Genomic DNA, 11,513 nt, shown 5'->3' with positions numbered 1-11,513 from the left:
GCATATAGCTCACTCTTGAATGCATCATCATTCATATTTCTGTCTGCCAGGTTAGCCTAAAAGACCTCCTACAACGTGACTGGATTTGTGTAGTCTGCTCTACAGAGGCAGTAAGAGAGTAGTAATACAAAAGCAGTGGAGCTGAAAAAAGGGGTTTTCAAGCTGGACAGCAAACTGTAAAACAGATAGAAAGGTTGTAATTCTTTTATTTTATGTATTTTTAGGCTGATCATTTTGCCCCCAAAGAATCATTGCCATAGAATCTATACTTTACCTAAAACAATTTTCTTTAAGAAAAGTAACTTCAGTTTCATTATTATTTACACACTATAGTTCACAATGTGATAATCACATGTTTCTGAGTTTTTATATGTCGACTGGTATTAATATTTATACTGAAATAAATACAATGTCATGACATTTTAAGTAGACTATGTGATTGAAAGGCAGCTATTTGTACCACATGCTCAAGATGTTTTTCGCTAAAGCTAGGTAGCCTGACTATAAGGATACAAAACAAAACTGGGATTAGCTGTGAGTTAGGTGGAGTCAGGCACTGCCAAGATGGTGACGGCAGAGCAGTCCACTCTGAGCTTTGAAATAGCGCTTCATAAAAAGCTACATTTATGGTTGAAAGCCCATTAAAAGCCTTATGTGCTGTTATACTGAATCTGACAGCTTGGACTAGCAACAGACTGAATGTAGTGCTGAATTAAAGACAATCTGATCATCGGGCAGTGTGAGTGACGATAGACTCACTTACGTGCCTTTGATTGGTGATGAGTCGGCTTAGCTTTGTTAAAAAAATTTTAGTCAGTCACTACGAATCTTTGAACTGAACAGAACAAAGTTATTTGAATCAGCAAAGTAATTTGTGATTTCCACCTCTCTCTGTCACTGTGGGTCGCTTTTGCCAATAGACATTCCAAGCTTTGTTGTTATAGAACAACTTTTTTCACTAGTGTTTCTCTTACTCAAAGTAAATCTTGATAATAGTGATGTCTAGTTATATCTGTACTTGCACATCTTTGCTCTTTGCCACTTCTTTTGCCATATCTACCATATACATCTTTTCTTATCCAAAATGTTCTTACTCAGTGTCTACTGCATGTTTTTTAACTTACTTTTGTGCCAAGTCAAAGAGTCATATCATCACTTTGTGAATGAAGTTTTTTCTTAATCTAAATTTCAATACATCTTTTAGCAGTAAAGAGGGTTTAAAATGATTTTGAATATTTTTCCTTTTCCGCCTGCATTTGGTGTTTTTCGGGAGCTTTGATATTGCTCGATAGGCATCACTTTTGCATCACCATTTTCAAAATATACTGTAGATCACAGATATCCTTAGTAAGTTATATTTGCATATAGTTCAGAGTTCCCAGAGTTTTCCACTTCTGGGAGATCTTCATCTTAATTGAGGTCACGCATAGTTTTAAATTTTCTTCAGTGCATAGCAAGGATTTGTTCCTGCAGCTTTGCCAGGCTATATGGAAAATCTACTCGAGGCCAGTCAGGCAGACACCCTAATAGCAGTGGATGCCAAATGTTGTGCTGTGCAAAATTCTGGGCTTATTTCATCTCAACAACTTACTTAGATGCCAAAATGAATAAAACAGGGTCTTTGAATATCATCAAATTAAACTCACCTTGATTTTAGGCCTTTTAAATTTTTTATTTTTCGCTTCCTGCACTCTCAACGTCTTTTTTTAGCTTTATAGTGATAAAAGACACTATCAAGAATTAAGTTTCAATAAAGCATTAAGATCTCAAAAACCTGTGATAAAAGGTTGTTTCCATTACCAGATTTTCATAGTGACCCTCAGTGTGGGCTGAGACATCATCTATGATTCTGAGTGAGTAGAACAGTTTGAAATTTTGTATGTGTTGATTGGCTCTTGATGAAATAACCTTGAAGGTTGGTGCAGTGGGACTTGAGCTGGAGATGTAGGCCAGAAAAGGCATTTGAAGGCAACTGAATTAATTTTTGCCATCTTTAGAAAGCACAAATCTCATTTCCATTCAATATTTTGTTTGCCAATACATGCACGGTCCAATGTCTGTCTGTCACTAATTAGCTTTTTTATCAAATTCTGCAGGTACATGTCAAGATCATATGCTGTTTTGTGCTCACTTGAGAAGAGAGGTGCGGCGTACTGTTTACCATAATCACTCCCTCTTGGGATTTGCCATGCATAAGTTTTCTGGGCTTTTTTCATTCTTCTTACACAGGTGGAACCTTATTTGACCCTTTCTCACTCACAGAAGCAAACAATTTTTATAACTATTATACACAGAATATAGGTTGTACAATATGTTTTCTGTTGCTTGTCTTTGACCTGTGAGCTGATTAAATGCATAAACAGATGTGACATACAGTATATTACTTGTTTGCGTGAATGTTCACATCCAATATAATAAAGGACAGATGAACCATGGGTGAAAAATAAAAAGTATTTGTTTACTCAATATAAAAATTGTCTTACATGAGAGGTGTGTCACTTAAGTGTCATGTTGTATTTCCATTGTATTAGTATCTGGGGTCAGACATGGTTTTCATGAATGTTCTACATAGTTGTGACTCATTTCCAGGCATTATGAATAAATAACTGGATTTCAAGTAAAGTTTCTTACCGTCTGCAAAACAGTCATCTAAAAAATATTCAGAGAGGAGTTAAACCAAGCTCTCGCCAAGTCATTTAGAAGGTTCTGAAACCATTTTCTGTTGTAATTCAGTCTGTGAAAGCAAAATTATTCTCAATTAATTACGGTTTCAGCACCAAAAGCTTTAGGATTGTACATTAGTCTGTCAGTTTCCGGGGTGTGCGGTCCGCAGTTTCCCTTATTAAGCCTGTTAGATTTAAATTGCTGCACATACGAAGGCTTTTGAGAAAGTAATGGCAAAATGAGACCTTTCACCTTGGACTGATGGGAGAAATGAATCATGGACGTGGCAAAAGCTACATTTGATTGACGGATTAATTGAAGATCAGTGTGTGTAGCTGTCAGTGTGTGCCACCACGTGGGAGCATTGAGGACAAAGCATGTTTTTCACATGATATAATGTGTATCAACACATGATCATTTCTTCCATTATTGTTTTTAGATTAAGATATCCATGCATTTCATGAAAATATGTATTTCAACAACTCTCGCTCAACAGTGTCTCTTTTCCCAACAAAGGATCTGAACACATTTTGCAATAATTTCACCCAGAAGCCAACTAAACAAGTCTAGGTCAACACCTAGTACATGGCTCAACTGCGTATGGTCAAATCCTAATTTTACAACTGCAACTTGACAAAAACTAAAAGACAAAGGCTGTGCTGTGATTTCGGCTGTGATAACTTGCTTACTAACTAAAATGATCACTCAGAGAGAAAGTTTCTTTCATTTTTTTAAAGTTATTTTTTCAGGCTTTTGCCTTTATTTCAGTCATAGTGAAAGAGAAATGGGAAAATTGGAGAGAAAGAGGGAAAGAGGTCAACACGCAGCAAAGGGCCACAGGCCAGACTTGAACCTGGACCGCCGGGGCAAAGATTAAGCCCAAATAGCACGCACTCCACCAGGTTAGACTATGAGGTAGACTATCTTTCTTATTTGTCGGTCACACAGCTCACAGCCTCTGTCTGGGTTCCACAATAGTTTAGCCTTTATTTACTTCAACTCCAATTTTTATTAGAGGCAGGTCTTTATGTGTCACTCACTTGGTTTGAGTTATAGAATTGGTCATAGCGGTTTGTATGAAGCCTTGTTACAGATGATGTCTCTCTCTCCTTTCCTCTCTCCTGCTCTCTCTGCTCGGTGTGTCTTATGTTTAGTTATTCCTCTGCCTCCTTTAGTAAAAATGATACATGTAATGAAAATTGTTTTTTTGCCATAATGGAGGTGAGGCTCAGTGTATTGGAAGCGCTCCTCTGCTTCCCTGCAGTTCCAGAGAAACCGGCAAACCAGACTGGTATTTCTCTGGCAATATATTTTCATACAACAGTGAAAATAGATTTCATAGACCATAGTGAATATGATGCACACCAGCTGGACCCGAATACACAATGATGTACAAGGGGCCAGCACCTGTCTGGGCAAAAAGCATGATTACACAATGGAGGACCAACTGCCATGTACCTGATGTGCCTGAGAGAGAAAAAGGCAGCACAGGTGTGTGAGCCTAAGCATGAAGGAGAAATGCAGATATTTCCTGTGAATGATATGAATGTCTCAATCCTGTCCGTCACATAGGAATGTGATCCAGTCGCAAGGACATTCATTCAAACAGTTAAAGACCAAAGAATGTAAGCTGGAGCACTTCAGACTGTGAGATATAGCATAGATGTAGCATAAACTTTATTTCATTATATACTTCAAACTGCACATGCTTTTTGACCAAGTTCAAAGACATGATACCTCTTTTTTTAAGTCTTGCACAGCTGAACACACTTCCTGTGACGGTTCTAAATGCACAAGTACCAGACAGGATTTGATTTCTTTGGGAGCAGGAAGTAGAGGGAATACAATCACATGTGTGCCTCCTGGGAAGGAATCTCAGTGATGGCTTTCTTTCTCAGCAGCGTTGCTATTTCCTCTTCTAGTGCCTCCATCTCAACATGGCTAGAGAGAGCAATGTGGAAGACGACCCAAAAGGGAGGTGATTGACAGCTGAATTGGAGTGCATATCCTTTCCTCTGTGTCCTGTCTGGCCAAGAGGAGCTCAGAGCTCAGAGCTCCAGCCACACAAAGTGACGCTCTGAAAGTGGGTGCACAGCGGGGTTAGGAGTTTTAAGCTCTGTGGGCCCACCTGCCATCTTCTTCCCACTGAGGAGGGAGACATGGGGGTTCTGCCAAAAAAAAGGGTCACTGCAATAGGGAAGTGGAGACAGAAAGAAATGCTTCATTTACCTCTCTCTCTCTCTCTCTCTGAAGCACAGTCAGTGGAAAGAGATGAGTAAGTCTCTGTAACAGAAGATTAATTCCACACAGTTCTCATAGCAGGTTAGATCTTTGCTTCCGATCAAACAAGAAGCAGGCACCCATCAGTGCAAAGAATTCCCAATTGCAAATACCACTCCATTCCAGCTATTTTGACTTGTACAGCACATATTGCTCTTTGGCAAATGATAGCGATGGCCTGAGACAGTCTAAGCGCCCAGTCACATCACCATTTATTACAGTGAAATTGCAGAAGAAAATCAGTTCATTTCAATTGAATCACAGGAATCAATTTAGGCAAAATAAATTTGTACTGTGCTTCTGTGTAGCTCTACTTTAGTGAATTGTAATATGCAATGACATTGACCAGTTACAAAATGTCTTCACAGTGCTGAACTTTATGGGAACAAAGGGACACCAAGAGTCAAACATTGATGAAGTTATCATATTAGCTTTGTCATACCATCTAATTACATATAAGCCTGCTCTGCCAGAATATGAATTGCTTTTACAAAAAAATATGTGTCATGGTTGGCAGTCAGTTGTGACACTGGTCTGGCTGGTGACAGAGAATGCAAGTAGCTACGCCAAGCTTCCTGCACCAGCTATTCTGCAACATCGCATGAATGAATCTCACTGTGAGACTTTCTAATCTGGCGAGGCTGCCGCTTTACTCCGAAACTGAACAATTTCTTCTGACTTGAACCCTCCTGATAGATGAGAAGGCTGAGGGAACATATTAAAGGCTCGACTGCTAGCTTCTGTTACTCATTGAGCATTGTTAGTAAAGCAGCCTCTCCTGTCTCTCTTGAAAGGAGATAGACCTCAAATATATCCTCAATGGGTGGAACTCCTTTGTCCCACTGCCAGGTGTCGGCTTCTCAATTGGGAGCTTAATGGTTAGAGGCAAAACCTGTTGTCTACTAATCTAGTGGAAAAAGTGGTTTCATCTGGGGACAAACACTGGGGGAACATATGTACACATGTTTACCACATTTACATTAAACTACGAAGCTAAGGAGGCATTCAACAGTTCAAAGCATTTCTAACCCACACAGATGTTTTTAAACCTCTGTTCAAGGTACAAAACAAGTGAACAGGGGAGTCATGGAAATACTCACACAGTCCAGAGAAGAAGTGTACCCAGTAAACATAACTGAAACACCAAATAGAGCACATTTGTATCCACTGTTTTAGTGACAGGCACTTAGGATGCCAATGCTGCCTTTCCTACACATAACATTACTAAGTTAAAGTGAAGCCAAATGAGTCTGAAGTGCAACCAAATAAAAAGTAGTTTCTTATTGTCATGTAAATGAGGGATGGAGTCAGAGCGATTGTTTTGTCCCTTGCTATCCCCCAGTCTAATCCACAAAAGACATTTCTGCTCACAGTTGTTAGTGGTGGAACTAAAAGGGTTTCCTGTTTTCCAACAAGGAATAGGATTAGACCCAAAAAAATGACCATTTAACCACACACTTCTTTACGTGACACAAAATCACAAACAAAGCCAAAGCTCCGCACATATTTTGGGCTGAAAAACTCGCTGTGGAGAAAAGTTTTGCATTCATAATTTTCTTAAGGGCAAACACTTAAAGCCCCAATGGTTATCACAACGAAATATCAAAATATTAAGGTTGTTTCTTTCAAGCAAAACCATTGTTTGGTGTAATGAAAACTGATACCTCTGGGACTTTTGGTGACACAAACAAAGGAGACACTCTCCAACAGGATGCTTCAAGGATCACTAGTATTTGCTTCTTCTCCTCTCACTGACGGTTGTACTTCTCTGTCTGTGAAGCTTTGAGAAGAATCACTGTTAAAACTGGCGTCAGTGTTTGTCCTTTGTGGCCCCTTACGGTAACTAGAACTAAGGATGCGGAAACACTGATTGAAATATTGCAATAAAGGTGAGACAAAAAAAAAATAAGAAGCACATTCTTGTTGTTTTCACACAGAAAATCTTCCAAAGAGAGACAAACACAGTTACATCGCCACGTCCGCTGGGGGCCTCTCTCTGCATTAATACAATTCTTTTTCAACAGAAGAGTTTTCTCTTGCAACCTCCTAACAATGCTGAGCGTGTTTAAAAACTCAACACAGTGGGTGCTAAAAAGTAAAAAAAAAAAAACAGAAAAAAAAAAACCACTCAAACTTGAATAAAGGTGAATGCTTCGACTGGGTTTTCTGTGGTTGCATAGCAACAGTGGGGGCTGAGACTAGCACTTTCCCCCGAAGAACTCCTATTTGGGGGAGAGGTTTTGTGGGAGCATTGTAGAAACCCTTTGTAATGCACTAAAAAGACAGACGGTTTTCTTTTCTGAAAGAAAATGGTAAGAAGGCTTTAACATCCCACAGAACAACTTTGGAAAAAACTAAAAGCTTTAGAAAAGATGGAGTAAGAATTACTACATTTTGATCTCAGTCACACATACCAGTGAACCCTTTACAACAAGGTTTTATGTTTTAGGAGCTTGCTGTAAATGTAGAGCCCACTGGTTATAAAACCCACATAGTGAGACTCAGTGTGACTCTCTGCACTATATTTGTCTCCGGAATAATGGATCTGTGTGTGGCTAATGAGCAGCTTACTGCTGAAGAGCATACGTTTAGTCTGCCTGAGAAGATTTCTCTAAAAGCCTGTTTATGGCCTTTTTCCTACTGAAGGGCAAGTTGGCTAAAGACATTTTGAAAGTAGTCAGACCTGGGGCTCATTATGGCTTCAGCCGTTGCCGTCATTAAAGTCCAGCAGAGTCTTCTCACTATGAAACCAAGTGGCTCCTCCAGATGGCTCTCCAGCCTTACCTGCGTCTTCCTGTGCATCTCTCAGCACTCCTGCAGGAGGCGGGAAACGGGCCAGAGCCCCACATCTTTCCGGGAAGAGAGAAAATATTCACTTGTGCAGTTCAAGTCCAAGACCGTCTGATCTGAGAACTACAAAGAAGCCACTTAAGGTAAACAGAGCTGTGGAGCAGAGGAGGGAACAATCACTAAACCCTCAGCAAATAAAGACTCTATACTTAATAACATAATGGTCCTCTGTCAATATACAAGGTCAGTCTTGATCTATACGTAATAACATAGAACGGCCTCATAAAAGGCTGACATTACTTTTGTTTCACATATTTCCTGTTAGTTAGAAATAATGATTCCTGTCTATCTATCTATCCATGAAAACTTGGTCGACTTCCCATACTTTGCAAAATTTCATTTCTGTCTCAAGGTATGTTATGGTCAATAAAAAATACACATAAAGGTCTCTGTGGACTTTCGCAGAAAGGGGGGTTATGGGTAAGTTCACAAAGACTAGCAGAGGAGACATTATGCACACGTCCAAAACTTGATGTGTTGTCCCGATCTGTGTGTCAACTAAGTTTATTGGTAGATTCATCTCCTGTCAGAAGGTGGGTTAAAAAATGCAGATGTTATAAATGTAGTGAATATAAGAATGGAAGAAGCAGAAACAAATTCACGTCACCTGAATCCTTATTTTGCTCTCATTCCTAATTTTACAGGACGGTTTCGTAACTCGTACTCAATTACATGCATTTAATAACATTATCAACATTATCTTTGGATGACATCCACACTCCAAAAAATGCAACATGCATTTTTCACTGCTTGCAACAATTGTGTTATGAGAATTCAAAAAAATCACAGCAATGTTGGCAGCAGCTGGTAACACTTCCAATAAAACAAAATGTTCACACATTATGTGAATCCACTGTTTCCCAGAACAGACACAGCTATTGTCCATGCTTCATGTTTCATTCTCTAATCATTCAAACTACAACTGAAAAGTACCAGAAGGCCTAGAATGATTGTGATCAGCTTCTCATTTATTTCACATGAATATTATTTCATTCAACAAAACATTGGCCAGCTGTTGTCACATTGTAAGGGTTTGTTTTTGTTAATCACTTCCACAGACAAATGACACTTCCTGTTATCTACTGTACTTGTTTGAGATTGATGGTATACAGAGTCAAACCATGCTGTGTCATGAGGTTCTTAAGCTAACTGATCTAAATTGCCCAGTTCACAGGTACGGTTTGTAACCACACTGTACTGTAAAGCTTTTGTTTTTGAGCTGAAGCTGGCCCTTGTGCCAGCTCTCAAGCCAAGCTGGTTAATCACACTCCCACACACTGCGCATTCTGTTAGGAACAACAATTATCATGTCTGCAATGAGCTGCTAGATATTGTTTTTCTTTTTGAAAATTTTCATCAACAGGGAGCAGAGAATTGTGGCATCTTAGTGACACCAGTGATGATCCACATATTACAACAGTTGGCTCTATCTAAATTTTATTCACATCAAGATTGTTTTTCTAAGGGTTCATTAACTGAGTTTTGGGAACAGTCACCCAAAAGTACCGAGGTATCTACTCTCCTTCAGAATTGACAATTAGGACGAAAACTTTTTTTCATTTCAAATGGATAATCATTTTGTCCATTGACTCTGAAATGGCAGCAATTTATTACAAATCTATATAATTTACTCCTCTGACTAAGAATTCTCCTAACCTAACCGCAGCTGACCGTCGCTAATTACCTTAGTTATTTTAATGTGTACTGTAATTACAACAGAGCATTTGTCTTTGTAATGTAGAATTAAATACTTTACAACTAATTATCACTGCAAGGAGATACACTAGGCTGGATAATGTAAGTGGAATGTGAGCAGCGTTACGAAGCAACATCTCAGCACTAGCTGTCTGCAGTGCGATTCAATTGTCTCACGAGACACAGCGCTGCATCTGTCTCACTCTGACTCATAGATCAGCTCCAACACACATACTACATTAAATAAGATGATGTGAAACATGTAAAATCTTAGAGAAAGGTGTGGAAAAGAGATTGCAAGTCGGCTGACATCTTGTCATAAATTCTATAACATGACTGAATACGTCCATTTTGAGCATTTAGTGTTTAGATGCACTATTTTGTCTCTCTGTGTGCATGACCCACTCTCCGACAAAATAACCACCACACATGTTGGAGGGACTTTAATTGCTACATGGATGTTGTTCACAGGTAACAGTTATTTGAGATGGTCAACAGCAACAGCATCAGTCGTTTAATCCATTTCCCCTAAACAACATATGTTTACGTTCAAGTAAGTCTTCCTGCAGCTCTAATAATCATGATAAAGGTTGTATAATGACATATCCATGTGACTAACAGATCCCCTCCCTCTTTTAACCTCATACGGCCCTCTGGCCCGCGCACGGGCCCATTAGGAGGTTGTGAACGTGTTCTGACTGAGTAAACACTTAAGCTTTCAATATATAGGCTGGCTGTACTTCATTTTACACTAACCATAAGCACATACATATGATTTATTAATATCTACCAGCATTGTGTATCAGCGGAGTGTGGTGACTGCCTACCGTTTAGAAGTGTACTCCGATTCTTTCTCCATTCCTCCATTATTTATATTCCTTTACCCCGTACAGGTCCACAGATCACAAAAATAAAAATGATTTCTTCTAAAAGTATTCCAGGTTATGAATATCATCATGAGAAGTCCAAAGCAGACGACCGAGCACTTCTCCTCTCTCTCTCTCTCTCTCAGTCGACCCCATCTGCGACTGTGTGAGTGGGTCTGCTATTGTTTGTTAGCTTTCTGGCTACAAAATGGAGGCCTCCCCGTAAAGATCAGATCAGAGCTGTGGTCGAGAAGTCAAAATAATCTCCTTTCCTAACCACTTTTCCATGACCTTGATGGAGAACATCATGAGGTATGTGACGGAGAATCATAAGGGCTTTTGTGGTGCGGAGAGAATCCAACTCACTTTTTTTTCGTTCTTTTTTTTTTTAAACTAACTTTATTTGTAACACATGGAGGATAAATACTCCTTTCCTAACCAAAAAAACTAAGCAAACAGGATTGAAATTTTGAAATAAGACGACATGAAAGGAATATACAAATAGAGAAGGCTTAGCCAGTTTTGACATTTCTATGCAATTATTAACTAGAGAAATTAATTTTTTGTGATTTTCACAATTAGATGGGATTTATTGAAATTACATTTATGTATAGGCTATAGTATTTTGTTATGATGATAATATTGTTAACTAGAAATTCAATAATATCACCTTGCCACCACCTTCTGCTGTGTGATAATGGTTAACTCTCTCCACGTGCTCATTAGCTGCGAACAGATACCTTCAATTCGCCGTTCACCATAAAATACATGTTCATACACAACACGTTCATGTTTGAAGTGTGCTGTTAAGTTTGGTCTGATAAAAACACTTGGTTAAGGTTAGGGAAAAAAATGTAGATTTTTGTCACAGCTCATCCTACCATGCTTCATATCATCCTTGACTTTGGGCTACAGCTGCCCTCCAGCGTGCTCTACTACCACATATGGTAGTTTATATAATCCAACTGAATAATACACTATACAGCATGTATGGAACAACCCCCAATATTTGATTCATCTTCATATGCCATCAAAGCCCCACCATGGGGTTATCTTTTTTTTTTTTCCTCTGCAAGTACTAGCAACAGAAAGGCATTGAACCAGACTACAATGTCACTGATGAACAAAGCTGCTACACCATTATGTCTCCTTCGCACT

The sequence above is a fragment of the Seriola lalandi genome, unplaced genomic scaffold (genome assembly GCF_002814215.2).
Source record: "Seriola lalandi dorsalis isolate HSWRI2012SDOR001 ecotype SW California unplaced genomic scaffold, Sedor1 jcf7180002054972, whole genome shotgun sequence".
In the NCBI taxonomy this organism is placed as follows: Eukaryota; Metazoa; Chordata; class Actinopteri; order Carangiformes; family Carangidae; genus Seriola; species Seriola lalandi.
The sequence above is the reverse complement of the archived record's forward strand: the minus strand, read 5'-3'. Positions refer to the sequence as shown.